The 16,957-nt window shown below is 41.9% G+C and overlaps 1 long non-coding RNA gene across 1 annotated transcript in view; it reads right to left on the reverse strand.

Moving 5' to 3' along the window:
- Window positions 1-2,284: 2,284 nt before the first annotated feature.
- LOC311306865 overlaps window positions 2,285-16,957 on the reverse strand; it is a 76,008-nt gene continuing 61,335 nt past the window's right edge. The window contains exons 2-3 of the long non-coding RNA XR_014630228.1: window positions 5,262-5,363; window positions 2,285-2,355 (exon numbers count right to left, since the gene is read on the reverse strand). This is a non-coding gene — a long non-coding RNA (uncharacterized lncRNA). The remainder of the gene's footprint in view (window positions 2,356-5,261; window positions 5,364-16,957) is intronic.

Here is a 16,957-nt window from a genome sequence, read left to right on the forward strand (position 1 = left end):
ATTCCGTAGATAAAATATAGCCTATAGTCTAAATGTGGGGTGGTTGAAAATAATTTAAAAGAATAACAAAAGCATTTAAAATTTAAATGCATTTCCAAAAAGTGTGCACCAGCGGCAGCTACATGAGCGCGCAGGGGGTGTAAAGTGCGTGAGACGGAGCGTGCTACAGAGTGTGTGTGTGAGAGTGTGTGTCATGCTTAGTAACGGCGGTTGCTACAGCAAAGGACTGTTGTGACGATATGCATAAAAGTAGGACACACACACCTTACACATCTTACAGCAGATGTGAACGCTCATTGTATGCATACTGTATGTTACGCAGTCTCATTCACAAGAAGTGACACTGCAGAGACGACAAGAGTATCTATCTATCTATCTATCTATCTATCTATCTATCTATCTATATGTCTGTCTGTCTGTCTGTCTATCTCTGTCCGTCCGTCTATCTATCTATCTATCTATCTATCTATCTATCTATCTATCTATCTATCTATCTATCTATCTATCTATCTATCTATCTATCTATCTATCTATCTATCTATCTATCTCCCTTGTCCCACATGGATTCTATTCCATTCTATTCTGTTCTGTTCTGTTCTGTTCTGTTCTATTCTAAACATCAACTTGATTAGATAGTTCATTCAGATTGAGGAGTAACAGCGGTGATCTCATCTCTTCTCAGCCCTGAGAAATAAAATATGATGCAGACTTGCAGAGGAATCGCACACAGAGAAAGAAAGCGCTGAGACTGCAGTGTCAGGGATGTGTCACCTGCATTCTCCTGTCTGAGAAAAAGCCTATGAAACGACAGATTCACAATTAAAGAGATATCTGATAAGAATTAAATTGCCTAGAATTGAATGCCATAGTTTAATTTGTATCAATGTCTAAAAGATACATTGACTGAAGTATCTAATAAATAAAGGGGTGCTTGTTAAGATGCAGACCTGACTCACTCACTCTCTTACGCAATCACTCACTCACGCACTCACTCACTCACTCACGCACTCACTCACTCACTCACTCACTCACTCACTCACTCACTCACTCACTCACTCACTCACTCACTCACTCACTCACTCACTCACTCACTCACTCACTCACTCACTCACTCACTCACTCACTTACTCTCTCATGCAATCACTCACTCACTCTCTCAATCACTCTATCATGCAATCACTCACTCACTCACTCACTCACTTTCTCAATCACTCTCTCATGCAATCACACTCTCATGCAATCACTCTCTCATGCAATCACTCACTCACTCACTCACTCACTCACTCACTCACTCACTCACTCACTCACTCACTCACTCTCTCACTCACTCACTCTCTCTCACTCACTCAATCACTCTCTCATGCAATCACTCTCTCATGCAATCACTCACTCACTCACTCTCTCACTCACTCAATCACTCTCTCATGCAATCACTCACTCACTCACTCACTCACTCTCATGCAATCACTCACTCACTCACTCACTCACTCACTCACTCACTCTCTCTCTCTCTCTCACTCACTCACTCACTCACTCACTCACTCACTCACTCACTCACTCACTCACTCACTCACTCACTCACGCACTAACTTACTCACTCACTCACTCACTCACTCACTCTCTCATGCAATCACTCACTCACTCTCTCAATCACTCTCTCATGCAATCACTCACTCACTCACTCATGCAATCACTCACTCATGCAATCACTCACTCACTCACTCACTCACGCACTAACTTACTTACTCACTCACTCACTCTCTCATGCAATCACTCACTCACTCTCTCAATCACTCTCTCATGCAATCACTCACTCACTCACTCATGCAATCACTCACTCACTCACTCTCTCTCTCACTCTCTCACTCACTCAATCACTCTCTCATGCAATCACTCACTCACTCACTCTCTCTCATGCAATCACTCACTCACTCTCTCTCATGCAATCACTCACTCACTCTCTCTCACTCACTCACTCACTCACTCACTCACTCACTCACTCACGCACTAACTTACTCACTCACTCACTCACTCTCTCTCATGCAATCACTCACTCACTCTCTCAATCACTCAATCACTCTCTCATGCAATCACTCACTCAATCACTCACTCTCTCATGCAATCACTCACTCACTCTCTCAATCACTCACTCACTCTCTCACTCACTCTCTCACTCACTCACTCTCTCATGCAATCACTCACTCACTCACTCACTCACTCACTCACTCACTCACTCACTCACAGGTGCATGAGCGCTAATGCTGGAACCAAAGGCCTGCAGTCTCAGCTTCTGTCTGATCCCCTCTTCTTTCACCCACTGCTTCCTGCAGCATTTATTGCATTCTTTCTGAAGGTCTGCGTGAATCACAGAGGGAAAAGTAGTAAAAATAGCCACATTTCTAGTGGGAGTTCTGTGCATTCATTCAAGTTGCAGCACATACCACAGAAATACTGGACAATTCATATACTTAATGTAATAAACCATAACTGCAGCAATATGTACTTACTAGGGTGAAGGTAGGACTAGAGTTTGGCTGAGGTTTAGTTGCATATAATTATGCATAATTTACTGTTATTACAAAATGGTAAGTACATGTAAAATTATGCAACAAGGACACTGTAAAATAAAGTGTTACCCAAACGTTTTATTTTTGTATTTATCAAAGAATGAAATGAAAATGAAACACGGTTTCCACAAAAAATATGAAGCAGCACAACTGTTTTCAACATTGATAACAATCAGAAATGTTTCTTGATCATTAGATCAACATATTAGAATGATTTCTGAAGGATCATGTGACACTGAAGAGTAATGCTGAAAATTCAGCTTTCATCATAGGAATAAATAAATAAAGGAAATAAATTACATTTCAACATATACTCACATAGAAAACAGTTATTTTGAAATTGTAATAATATTTAAAAATATTACTGACTTTACTGTATTTTTGATCAAATAAATGCAGTCTAAGTGACTTCTTTCAAAACCATGACAAAATCTGAAACCTTTACAAAAGTGTCTAATGTGTTTCTGATTATTCAGTTATCTGTGCTTGTACTATAGTTTTAACAAAATAAACCGGCATATGACCATTGTTAATTTTAACAGATTAAACTGTTCTGAACCTCATTTGACATTCGGCAATTTCAGCCGAATGCAATGATTGGACAAACCTGAGACTTCCAAGATACAGTGGGTACGGAAAGTATTCATACCCCCGGTAAATATGATCAAAAATGGCTGTAAAAAATAAATCTTTCATTCAAAAAATTTGATCTTTTGTTCAAAAAATTGGCACAATTCTAACCTTTCATTGAAGTAAAATAATTCAAATTGGGGGAGAAATCACATTATGAAATAAATGTTTTTCTCCAAAACACGTTGGCCACAATTATTCATACCCCTAGAATGTTTTATGAATAAAATATCTCTGAAGTATATTCCCATTAATATTTACCTTTTTTTAGCACACCAGGGTGACTAGGAACATGAAATTGTCCAGCTATGACTTCTTGTTTCACAGGATTTTAAATATGAGGAAACACAAAGGCCAAATTCCCTTAATCATCCATCACAATGTGTAAAACTCAAGATTGTTGAGCGTCACAAAATAGAAAGTGGCTGTAAGAAAATAGCTAAATAATTGAAAATACCCATTTTGACCATCAGGGCAATAATTAAGTTATAATCAGGTAAAAATTTTACAAATCTGCCAGGAAGAGGACGTGTGTCTATATTGTCTTAATGGACGGTGAGGATGAAAGTTTGAGTGGGCAAAGACTCTTCAAGGATCAAAGATGGAGAATTGCAGAGATTAGTTGAGTCTTGGGGTCAGAAAGCCTATAAAAAAAAAAAAAAAAATCAAACAACCCCTACATCCCCACATGTTGTTTGGGAGGTTTTTCAAGAAAAATGCTCCTCGCTCCTCCAAAAACAAACTCCAGTATATTCAGTGGTCAGACACGACTGGATCTTCAAACAACACAGGGTTCTGTGGTCAGATGAAACTAAAAAAAAGAGCTTTTTGCCAGCAAACACGCTAGATGGGTTTGGTGCACACAAGGATAAAAAGTACCCCATGTGTACAATTTAATATACCACTGGATCTTTAATGTTGTGGGCCTATTTTTCTGCTGGAGGTCCTGGACTTCTTATTCAGATACATGGCATCGTGGATTCTATCAAATATCAACGGATAAAAAATCCAAACTGGGCGGCTTCTGCTAGAAATCTTATGGGCCGTGGTTGGATCTTCCATTGGGACAACGGTCCAAAACAAACATCAAAATCAACACAAAAATGTGTTTCGTAGCACAAAAAGCATCTGCCATGAGCATCCCAGTCCCCTGACCTGATGAGTGGAGTGAACTGAAGAGAAGAAGCACCAACATGGATCTGGGAATCTGAAGGATCTGGAGAGATTCTGTATGAAGGAATGATCGCTGATCTCTTGTCAGGTGTTCTCCAAACTCATCAGGCATTATAGGAGAAGACTCAGAGCTGTTATCTTGGCAAAAGGAGATTGCAAAAAGGTATTTACTAAAAGGGTATGAATAATTGTGGCCAACGTGTTTTGGAGAAAAACATTTATTTCATAATGTGATTTCCTCCCCAATTTGAATTCTTTTACTTCAATGAAAGGTTAGAATTTTGCCAATTTTTTGACCGAAAGATTTATTTTTTACAGCCATTTTTGATCATATTTACCAGGGGTTTGAATACTTTCCGTACCCACTGTATATGTCATTATTATTTTTATTTTTTATAATTAGACTACTTACATTATTCTATTATGAAGAGTTTAAAACAGAATAACAAAAATAGTTTATGACAAACATTGCCTACACTAACTTTAAGTGCCGGAAAGCATGCAAAAATGAAAGCTATCTGTTTGAATATATTATTTGATCATGTTTAACCTTTTGACAATATAAATATGAGATCACATTGTTATCATTTGAGGAAGAGAGATGAAGATGAAACGGTTTTATAGGTACTTCACGCAGCAGATACAGTTTCTTTCCTGTTTCCCTGTAAATGTGAGTGATTGCTTGCGCATAAATGAAAAACTGGGTTGTTTTGCTTTGCCTTTTGTTATTGCATTGTTAATAAAATACTGCAATTTTAATAAGATTCCCTTTTGTGTGCATTAAAACAAATGTAATTTCATAGTTATGTCAGTGAATTAAATGATAAATGTTTCATCATGCAGACAACGAAACACTGACGTTCAGGTTCATCGAGATGCTTTCAGAATCACCTCATTTGTGCTACTTTTAGATGTTTCCCAGTCGAAGCGTTTCCTTCAGCGAAGCTCTTGGTTTCCTTCAGATCCTCCCCTTTGGTTTACAGGTAGTCACTCCTACAAGACCAATGAAAAGAATGAAAAGAACCCGTGAGTCAATAAAACACGTCAAGCATTCGAAAACAAAAAAAAGAAACTTGGAAACAAAGGTCTTTTCTGTGCAACCAATAAGGCTTCTACCAGATGTTACCTCAATTCACTCTTAGAAAAAAAGGTTCAGTGTGGTTCTATATAGAACTCTGGGGTTCTTGCCTCAATTCTAAGGTTCTATATATGATGCGTCTGACAGAACCCTTTAATATTCTATTTAGAACCTTTTCTTCTAAGAGTAAGCCGTCTTGTGCTCGCATTATTTACCGTGGTATTTTCACATTAATTACTGTATGTGATTAGTACTGTAGTACACGCTATCTGGGTCATTTCATTAGAGCGTATTGTTAAACACAGGAATGACTAGTAAATTTAGTTCACTTTCACAGGCCGCTCCAGTTTTCATGGGAATGGTGAAGGAGCTTAAAATTGTGAGATTTTGAACACAAATAGAAATGTTCAGAGCTCATGTGTGTAATGTAAGCCACTGAGACTGTAAACAACTGAAGTCTTTGTGTTTGTGTGTGTCATGTGATTCCTGGAGTGGTTATTTGTGCCTGACGCTTTATCAGTGTGAAAGTTGTTTTTGACAAATACAGACTTATCTTTAATAGATGACAAAAATAAATAACTCATAAATAACTCAATTGGACGGCATAAACACATATTTGGGACATGCAGAGTGAAGAAACTATTGATTGGGGTCAATGACATTTTTTCAGTACAAATTCTGCAAGGACACATCAAACTGATAAAAGTGATAGGAAAGACATTTATAAAAGTAACAAAAGATTTATTTGTACTTTCTATTCATCAAATAATCCTGAACACTAAAAATATTTCACAAAAATCTGAAGCAAAAAAACTGTTTTCAACATTGATAATCATCAGAAATGTTCCTTGATCATCAAATCATCATATTCGAATGATTTCTAAAGGATCATGTGACACTGAAGACTGGAGTAATGATGCTGAAAATTCAGCTTTGATCACAGGAATAAATTACATTTTAAATAGAAAACAGGTTTAAATTGTTATAATATTTCACAATATTACTGTTTTACTGTGTTTTGGATCAAATAAATCCGCTTTTACTGACCCAAAACCTTTGTGTATTTTATAAATATAAGCCAAATAAAGTTGATTGTGTGTTTGCCTACAGTTGTCGTTGTAAACTTGATAGTGTTTGTCTCTTCGCGTCTCTCAGGGGACGACAGTGGCAGGGCGGACACTTCCTGTGAGACCACAGAGAGAAAACACAACAACGAGAGGCACACACACACACACACACACACACACACACACACACACATGCACACACACACACACACACACACACACACACACACACACACACACACACACACACACACACACACACACACACACACACACTCACAAACACACACTCTTGCTTTCTCACACACACACACACACACACACACACACACACACACATACAGGCATATGTGGTTTATGAGGTCAATGTGACTTTTTAGTGGTTTACGGGGACATGCCTTTCCCAACATCCAATCGACATGAAAGTCATGTCAAAAAATTTAATTTGATCTACAGAAAACAAAAAATGCTTCAAAATAGCAACTTCACTTTTACAACACACAAATAATAATTATGTGACATTTCACAGGCTTATGGGGTCCGGGCCACATTGTGGTTTATGAGGTCTCTCTACACACAACACACAAACCTTGCCTCAACCTGGTTTAAGGGGACTGACAAACATTACAAGGTCTACATACCTGTAACATCAGTTTTCTCTGTTATTTAAAGAAGTCTTCATGACAATAGCACAGCTCAATTTCACAAGCGGTCAAAGGTTTTCATTGCTTTTTAAACAAGTCTCTTCTGGCAGCAGTAAGTATTATTATTATTATTATTATAAGACGTATTATTTACATTTAAAATAATTTTTATGTGCATATTTTGTAAAATGTAATTGATTGCTGTGATTGAAGCTGAATTTTCAGCATTTTCTTTAAATAAATTATTTTGTAACATAATGTCTTTACTGTCACAATATGAATAAAAGCATTTATTAAAAAAACTAAAAAGTTATGATGCTGAAAATTCAACTTTCAATCATAGGAATAAATGATCATTTATAATTTATGGGGTCCATAAATTATATATTTAAACTATATTCACATTAAAAAAAAAGTTTTCAATTCAATTAATTCAAATTGACAATAATGCAATGATGATAATCTTGGATATTTGAGAAAACTTACAGAATTTACTCTGAACAGAATTTTGCATCAGTAGGCCGTTTGAAATGTAAAAATACATTAGCAGATATTTCTAAATTGTTTTAACAAAGTACCAACAGATGTTGAATGCTAGACATACTGAAAAATCAGGCTATGAACTGAAAAAGTTTATTACTTTAAATAATTAATTCATAATTATTTAAAATATACAAATATGAAAGGTTAGGACTGTGTTAATGAGTGAGCATTTGATTGTTTGGTTCAACAGACTACTTAATTCAGACGACTGATTCATTAAAGAACGAAGGCAAGTGCCTGTCTTTACGGATGGATCACTGAATCATTGACTTGAATGATTCATTCAAAATGCTGAATCATTCAGTTAAGAAATACCACTGTGTGTTGCTCAGAGATGCGTGACTGTTCTGCAGTGATCTTTTTTTGGAACTAATTTAAAATGTATTCTATTTAAAGCAGCACTCAGTAACTTCGGGATTTCTTCGCTGTATTCTGGCTTTTTGCTCGCAGGTTTCTCTCTAGAGCTCCCCCCACAGCTTCGGAATAGATATTTGACAACACTGTTGTAAAAACTCTTTGGTGATTCTCAGACACCAGAGGCTAGTAGATCAACGACATCAAAGCAGATGGGACATTCTTTAAAACGTCTTCTTCCTTCAGGTTCGGACAGCGTGAGGGAGCGCAATAATGACAGTATTTGAGCAGATTTCTTTTGGCCGTAAAGCAATTGTTTACATCGCGAGACCTGATATCACGCGATACTTCCTGCCACGGCGGCCGGCGGCCCGCCGCCCCAAAGTTGCAAGTTGCATTCAACCCAAAATAAGTAATATAACCATTCCAATGACTCCGAAGCTGTTCAGTTAAGGTAAAAAAGTTACTTAGTTCACCTTTAAAAGTGCAAGTCACTTATTACAACTTTGTTTTTTGAGTGAATAAAATCAAAATCAAATCTGCAGTCATGCTGTTATTCAGGAAACAACACTACTGGCCATCTCATGTTGCTTAACTAGTCATAAACATCATAAACTATAAATGTAAAAACTACATTTTTACAGCAGTGTTTGTTCTATGTTTCTTTGTCTGTACTAATTTGGGATTGTCTCACCTCAACTGGTGTGGCTGTTACTGTCAATACATTATTCATGATCAACTGAGGCAGTTCAGGTGTTTGTATTTCTGTATTTTTTTTCTTTTTTTTTCTTGCTGATTGTTTTTTTTTTCTTGGTGTTTAACAAAACCTTTAAAAAAATCATCAGCATCAGCAGGAGAGTAAAAACATTCAATGAAAATTTCATTTTTTGAAATGGGTAAAAAAACATTGTCACTCAGTGAGTTTTTTTTTAAAACATTACTTGTAAAAACAACATTACATTCTAGTGCTGTCAAAGATTAATCGCATCCAAAATAAAAGTTTTTGTTTACATTATATACGAGTGTGTACTGCATATATTTATGTAAATATAAATACAATCATGTGCATGTATATATTTAGGAAAAATATGCTGTTTATATAATTAATATAATATAAAATGTAATACAAATATGTAAATGTATATACATACAATTTTAAAAAAAATATATACTGTATCTGTATTTATATGTACATAAATAAACACAGTACACATACATATAGTATGTAAACAAAAACGTATTTTGGATCACTTGACAGGGAAGGGATAGTAGATGCAGGCAGATGGGACTGTGGAGGCACAGATGGATGTTGCCAGATGTTGCTGACCTAGAGCGCAACCAGGACGATAGCCCACGGCGGAGTCAATGGAGGGAGGAGCCATGATGGTGATTTAAGGGGTATCATCCTGTTGACGATCGACGAAGAGGCAGCCGCTGGAAGAGACTCACGCAGACGTAGAGCCGAGGAAGCAATGAAGTGCCGATGACCCTGGCGACTGACCGACGGAGCTGCAGCGACGACCCCCGAGAAGGAAGCGGGGATCTTGAGGGCTGAGGATTAGCCAATGTGACTGAGGGCGGAGGTGACAACTGAGGGAAGGCGGAGCTAGCCAGAGCCAAAGGGGTAGAGGGCCGGAGGGCAGTAGGCGGCCCGCAAGTCCGCAGCAGAGGCGTACCGAGGTCCAAGGGACCCAGGCGAGGTTGAGCAGACGAAGGTCAACGCTAGAGTCGAGGGAGGAAGGAGTGCAGGAGCCAGGGCGACGGGTCGAGGTGGGTCTGAGCACTCCGAGGCTGGAGGCGGAGCCACAGGCTCAAACCACTCAGGAGAGATTGGCTCCTCGCAGGTCCAAGCTGGAACCATGCCACTGAGTTACCAATGGGAGACAATGACGACTGGGTGGTATCAGTGGCTGATGACTAAGGGTGGGCATAGAGAGATGAACAGAATCCAATTAAAAACAAAGTGCTACCAACAGCAGTCAGGAGAGCTGGTGGGAGAGGGAGGCTGGGCGGGGTTAGCATGACTGAAGACAATGGACTTGCAGGTAAGTTCATGGGGGAAAAGGGATCCCACTCTCCACTCTCTTGAAAAATGTCCTTAGCATCTAGTTGGTAATCACTCTCAGTGGCAGAAGGGTGGGCGTGGCTCACTTCCATTCGTAGAGTTTGACCAGGGGTGTGAGCTGGCAATACCGTCCATCACCGTGGGAGTCTTGGAGGGAATGGAAGTGAGCCACGCCCACTCTCCCGCCACTGAGAGTGAGTACCAACTAGATGCTAAGGACATTTTCAAGAGAGTGGAGAGTGGGATCCCTTTTCCCCCATGAACTTACCTGTAAGTCCATTGTCTTCAGTCATGCTAACCCCGCCCAGCCTCCCTCTCCCACCAGCTCTCCTGACTGTTGTTTGTAGCACTTTGTTTTTAATTGGATTCTGTTCATCTCTCTATGCCCACCCTTAGTCATCAGCCACTGATACCACCCAGTCGTCATTGTCTCCCATTGGTAACTCAGTGGCATGGTTCCAGCTTGGACCTGCGAGGAGCCAATCTCTCCTGAGTGGTTTGAGCCTGTGGCTCCGCCTCCAGCCTCGGAGTGCTCAGACCCACCTCGACCCGTCGCCCTGGCTCCTGCACTCCTTCCTCCCTCGACTCTAGCGTTGACCTTCGTCTGCTCAACCTCGCCTGGGTCCCTTGGACCTCGGTACGCCTCTGCTGCGGACTTGCGGGCCGTCCACTGCCCTCCGGCTCTCTACCCCTTTGTCTCTGGCTAGCTCCGCCTTCCCTCAGTTGTCACCTCCGCCCTCAGTCACATTGGCTCATCCTCAGCCCTCAAGATCCCTGCTTCCTTCTCGGGGGTCGTCGCTGCAGCTCCGTCGGTCAGTCGCCAGGGTCATCGGCACTTCATTGCTTCCTCGGCTCTACGTCTGCGTGAGTCTCTTCCAGCGGCTGCCTCTTCGTCGATCGTCAACAGGATGATACCCCTTAAATCACCATCATGGCTCCTCCCTCCATTGACTCCGCCGTGGGCTATCGTCTTGATTGCGCTCTAGGTCAGCAACATCTGGCAACATCCATCTGTGCCTCCACAGTCCCATCTGCCTGCATCTACAAAATTGTTACTTCTAAAAACAACATTACATTAAGAACATATTCACTTAGTGACAGGAATTACAAAACGTTACATCTAAAAACAATAACATTGTTCAGAACATTGTGACTTATTGTCAATTTTGTCATTAATTAAACTCCATGCGCTTAAAGGTAAGCCCTCGGTTCCTAACAAAGTCTCTGATGTTTTGAACTGTCCTTTTGTGTAGCACTGGATGCTCACACCTTTTGCAGACCTCACATTCTCTCATTGACGCCAAGTGACCTTTACTGATGTGAGATCTGAAGTGTCGCATTACTGCGTTCACTTCAGCTTTTGTCCATGGTCTTTTGGGTGTCCGCTTTCCTCTGCTTGAGACTAAAAACAAACAAGATGATAAATTGTTAGCATTACTGACTACCATTTTTAAGTCATGTGCCTTTTAACCAGAACTTTAATTGAGTAATATTTACTAAAATTGAGCATGTCTATGTTTGTATTTAAGAACAGGTAAGTAACACAATTTTAAATGGGATTGTATGCACATATTGCTACTTCAAATGTGAAAGCATTTGACATGCGTAATTAAACCTATTAAACAGTCTTGAGAACTAGGAAATTTGTCACGTTTTTTTTTTTTTCTTAAATCTCTGCATTACATGAAGTAAATTTAAATTAAAACCCAAATTTACCATACCATTGTTTTCAGAGACATTTCTGTCAGTGTTTAGTCCTTCAGTGTCCTTCGGGCATGGTTTCCTCCTTTCCAAAGGCTCTGTAATGGATAGGCAAATCATTGTTTTACAATGCTTTGTCTACACAGAAATATTATGCATACATGCAAAACCCACTGGGCAATACTACAGTTTTAAGATAAATGGCTGAATGACTACTCCACAACAATAGTCTATTAACGGTTTCCAAACCATTGACAAGCTAACTCATATTGTATGAGGAAACACTTCCCACCAAAGATGAGTTAGCCTATTAGGTTTCTGTGTTGTAGGTATATTATGGTAAGGAAAACCCTTCCGCATCTCCACTGAACATTCGAGACAACATACATACTGAAAGGGTCCTGGAAAGTCTGTAAAAACAATTATTGTTTTTGGTGATTTAAGTCTTAGGAGAAAAAGCAAAATGAAGGCAGACAGAGCTTGGTGCAAGGCGATAGCACCCTTGACTCCTACAGGAGGAACCAGACCTCTCAAAGTCCAATGAAGTAGCAAAGCCAAATGAATTCAAAACCAAGATGTAGAAGGAGGTTGCAGAAACCAGGGTTAATTGGTGACTATCAAATCGGAGCTGGTGGAAGAAGAGAACCCAAGTGGGATGCCCTGAATGGACAATGTAGAGCCGAAGGGTAGGACATCCTCTGTGGTTAGATGTGGACCCTGCTAAATTGCTAGTTAGGTAGTCTGGTCTTCTGTTACTGGACTCAGAGGAGCATAGAAGATGGACTGGATGGCCAGTTTTATTGACAGGTTTGTGGCAGTACACAGAATGCAGGTGAGTAGATCCTTCAAGTAGTACACAAAGAATAACACTCAACTGTAATAGTTATTTGAATTGCAGGTGTGATGAGGACATGATGATTCCAGACAAGTGGGGAAAATACACTGCAGAGAGTAAAGGAGCAGACAATGGGACAATATAGGTCAGTATCAACAGGTATAGCCAATCCTCTGCAGTGTAGACCCTGTTAAATTCCTGGTTAGGCTGTTTGGCCTTGTCACAGGACTCAACGGTGGGCAGAAGATGGATACGATGACTGGGTTTATTGACAGGTCTGTCGCAATATACAGAATGCTGCTAAGTACACAAGTGAAGCAGTACAAATTTAATTGACTGTACGAGTTCTTTGGATTCCAGCTAAAACGAGGAAAAAAGACACAAGTAGAACAAATACATTAAAGGGGTCAGAAAATAGCCTATTTTTTTTATGATCATATTTATATAATAATATTGATTTTGACATTATAAGCGAACCTCAGAATAACACAAAATAAAAAAGGCAGTTCATGACCCATTTTTTAAGAGAACAATGGAGCAGAGGATGGAGCTGATAATGGGGCAATAAACAGTTCAGTTAGGGGAGTCTAAAAGAGCATCACTAAAACACTCAAACTCCTCCAGTGCAGTAAGTTGGTGATCCAAGGAGGTCTGAAACAGTCACTTACCAGACCAAGTGTGTGTGAATGCAGCAAACATATGGTGCAGGTGATTAGAACTGTGGTGATTCTGGTCAAGTGGGAGGAGCTGATAGATATGGAGCAGAGAATGTGACTTATTATGTGGCAGAATATCCCTGGTAGAGAGACAGACTTTATGACTGATGGTACTGGGGAGTTGCAGCCCTTCTTGCATTAGCCTGGCTCTTTTGTTTCCATACTGCCCTCCGTAGATGGATGTGAGCTGAGTCCCAGACCCTCTTGCTCTCTTGGAGCCAATGGTTCACAGCTGGAACCTCAGATGGCACACTTGATCAGGTAAACAGGGGCGGCTGGTAGCAGAGTATGCATTAGAACGGGGTTAGTCCAGTAGTGGCTTGATGCAAGGAGTTCTGAGCATACTCTGCCCAGGGAATGTGGTGGCTCCAGCTGTGTTGGCAATCGACAATATGACCATAAGTGTCTCTCTCAATCTCCTAGATCTTCAGCTCAGTCTGGAAGTTTGGGTCTGTGGTCCAAGACAATATCCTCTGAGATCCCAAAACACCGGAAGTTGTTTTTGAAGAGGGTCTTGGCCATGTCAAGAGCAGTAGGTAGCAGTGTTGTTTTCGTCAACGATGACGATAACGAAATTATTTCGTTGACGCACCTTTTTTTTATGGCGATAACGCGACGATGACTAGCTAAAAATGGCTCTAAGGTGACTAAAATATGACGAGACGTCTTCGAGTTTTCGTTGACGAGACGAGACGGAACGAAAATTATGATAAGTCTGACGTTCAGTTTAGGGTTGCCAACCGTTCCGTATAATACGGAATCGTCCCGTATTTTACACAATAAAGTCTTATTCCGTATTGAACTGATAGCCTACAGAACGCACTTTGTTCTGTATTTTTGAGAATCAATTCAGTGCAAATCCATGACAGACAATTCTAATATACTGTATGTCAGACTGTGAACGAAGACAAGAAAAAAAAACCCGACTGTGCGGTAGATACTAATTTCTCCCCCTGTTTGTCTATGATCAGCGTAGCGTTTTTAACATCTTGGAACATCATCAGGGAATGCCCTTTTAATTGGTCGTTTCAGTCATTGTGAGTCACGTATCGTAGCAACGATGACAACAAGTGACAACAGCGGGAAATGTAAACATGACTACCTCCGAGCAGCCGGCGAAAATGAAAAGAGCACAGAAATGTAAAATTGAATGGGAAAATGACTAACGTTACCCGTGGCTGGAATGCGTGAGGGACAATGAATACAATTATACCATATGCCGTCGCGTTTTTTCTGTTTGTCACGACAGAGTGTCTGATATTAAAGGGATACTTTACCGGTTTTTCATATTAAACTATGTTATTCCCTTAACTAAGACGAGTTGATACATACCTCTCTCGTCTCAGTGCGTGCACTAAATCACTCTGTCTTGCGGCAAAACTTTGTTAGCACTTAGCTTAGCCCAGTTCATTCAATATGGGCCAAGCAGAGAAGCTACCAAACACCTCCACGTTTTCCCAATTTAAACACAGTTACTCGCGTAGTGTAACTCGACCTAGGACGGTGACACAAAACAAAATGTTGCGCTTTTCTAAGCGTGTAAAATGGATAACTATATTGTATGGCGGAATACCATAGCAATTGCTTGTGAGCACTTCGACTTCGGCGCAGTAATATCGACCTGAAGGACGCGTACTTTCACGTTTTGATTCTTCCTTGACACAGACTGTTTCTATGGTTTGCGTTCGAGGGTTGTGCGTATCAGTACAAAGTCCTACCCTTCGGGCTGGCCCTGTCGCCTCGTGTCTTCACGAAAGTCGCGGAGGCGGCCTTTTGTTCCCATGAGAGAACGAGGCGTTCGCATTCTCAACTATCTCGACGACTGGCTCATTCTAGCTCACTCGCGAGATGTGTTGTGCGATCACAGGGACATGGTGCTCCGGCACCTCAGTCGGTTGGGGCTTCAGGTCAACTGGGACAAGAGCAAACTCTGCCCCGTACAGAGGATCTCTTATCTCAGTATGGAATTGGACTCGGTCGCCCAGACTGCGCGCCTCACAGAGGAGCACGTCCAGTCAGTGCTCACCTGCCTCAAGTCCTTTCGAGGCAGGACAGCGGTTCCACTGAAACAATTTCAGAGGTTCCTGGGGCATATGGCAGCCGCAGTAACGCCGCTCGGCTTGTTACATATGAGACCGCTTCAGCGCTGGCTTCACGATCGAGTCCCGAGGTGGGCGTGGCAGAGCGGTACGCTCCGGGTCAAAGTTAACCCATGCTGCCGCCAAACCTTCTTCCCATGGTCGGACCCTGTGTTTCTACGGGCCGGAGTGCCCCTAGTCCAGGTTTCCAGGCATGCTGTGGTGTTCATGCTTGTGGATGCCTCTGCCATGGGTTGGGGGGCCACGTACAACAGGCCTGCAGTCTCGGGTCTGTGGACAGGGCCCCAGCTGCATTGGCACATCAACTGCCTAGAGTTGCAAGCAGTACGTCTAGCTTTGTGTCACCTCAAGGGGTTTCTTAGACACAAGCATGTACTGGTCCGTACGGACAGCACTGCGACCGTTGCATACATCACTCATCAAGGTGGTCTACGCTCCCGTCGTATGTCGCGACTCGCCTCCCACCTCCTCCTATGGCGTCAGAAGCATCTGAGGTCGCTTCATGCCGTTCATCTTCCAGGGGAGCTCAACCGTGTGGCAGACGAGCTCTCACGGTTGCCTCCCCTGCCAGGAGAATGGCGACTCCATCCCCAGTCGGTCCAGCTGATTTGGAGTGTCTTCGGAGTTGCACAGGCAGACCTGTTTGCTTCTCCGGACACGACCCATTGCCAGTGGTTTTACTCCCTGTCCGAGTGGACCCTCGGCACGGATGCCCTGGCTCACAGCTGGCCACGGGACCTACGCAAATATGCGTTTCCCCCAGTGAGCCTTCTTGCACAGACACTGTGCAAGGTCAGGGAGGACGAGGAGCAGGTCCTGTTAGTGGTGCCGTGTTGGCCCACCAGGACTTGGTTCACGGAACTTATGCTCCTCACGACAGCCCCTCCTTGGCCGATTCCTCTGAGGAAGGACCTTCTTTCTCAGAGACGGGGCACTCTTGGCACCCACGTCCAGACCTCTGGAAACTCCATGTCTAGTCCCTGGACGAGACGCGGAGGTTCTAGATGGCCTGCCACAGGCAGTGGTAGATCCCCACGGGGAGAACCCACGAACTTGCCCGATTAGAGTCGTGCTTTCCTTCCTGCAAGATGGGTTGGAGCGAAGGCTGTCTCCCTCCACCTTCAAAGTGTATGTCGCTGCAATAGCAGCGCATCACGATGCAGTAGAAGGTAAGTCCTTGGGGAAGCACGACCTGATCATCAGATTCCTTAAGGGTGCTAGGAGGTTTAATCCACCTCCTGTTTTGCACTCTGTACCCTCTTGGGACCTAGCTCTGGTTCTTAGAGCTCTTTAAAGTCCTCCCTTTAAGCCCTTGTCAACAGTCGAGTTGAATATCCTGTCCATTAAGACAGCGCTCCTGTTGGCATTAGCCTCTTCAAGAGGGTCGGGGATCTGCAGGCTTTTTCAGTCGACGAATCGTGCCTAGAGTTCGGGCCGGGCCTTTCTCATGTTGTATTGAGACCCCGGCTCGGATATGTGCCCAAG

The sequence above is a fragment of the Rutilus rutilus genome, assembly GCF_951802725.1.
Source record: "Rutilus rutilus genome assembly, chromosome: 1".
In the NCBI taxonomy this organism is placed as follows: Eukaryota; Metazoa; Chordata; class Actinopteri; order Cypriniformes; family Leuciscidae; genus Rutilus; species Rutilus rutilus.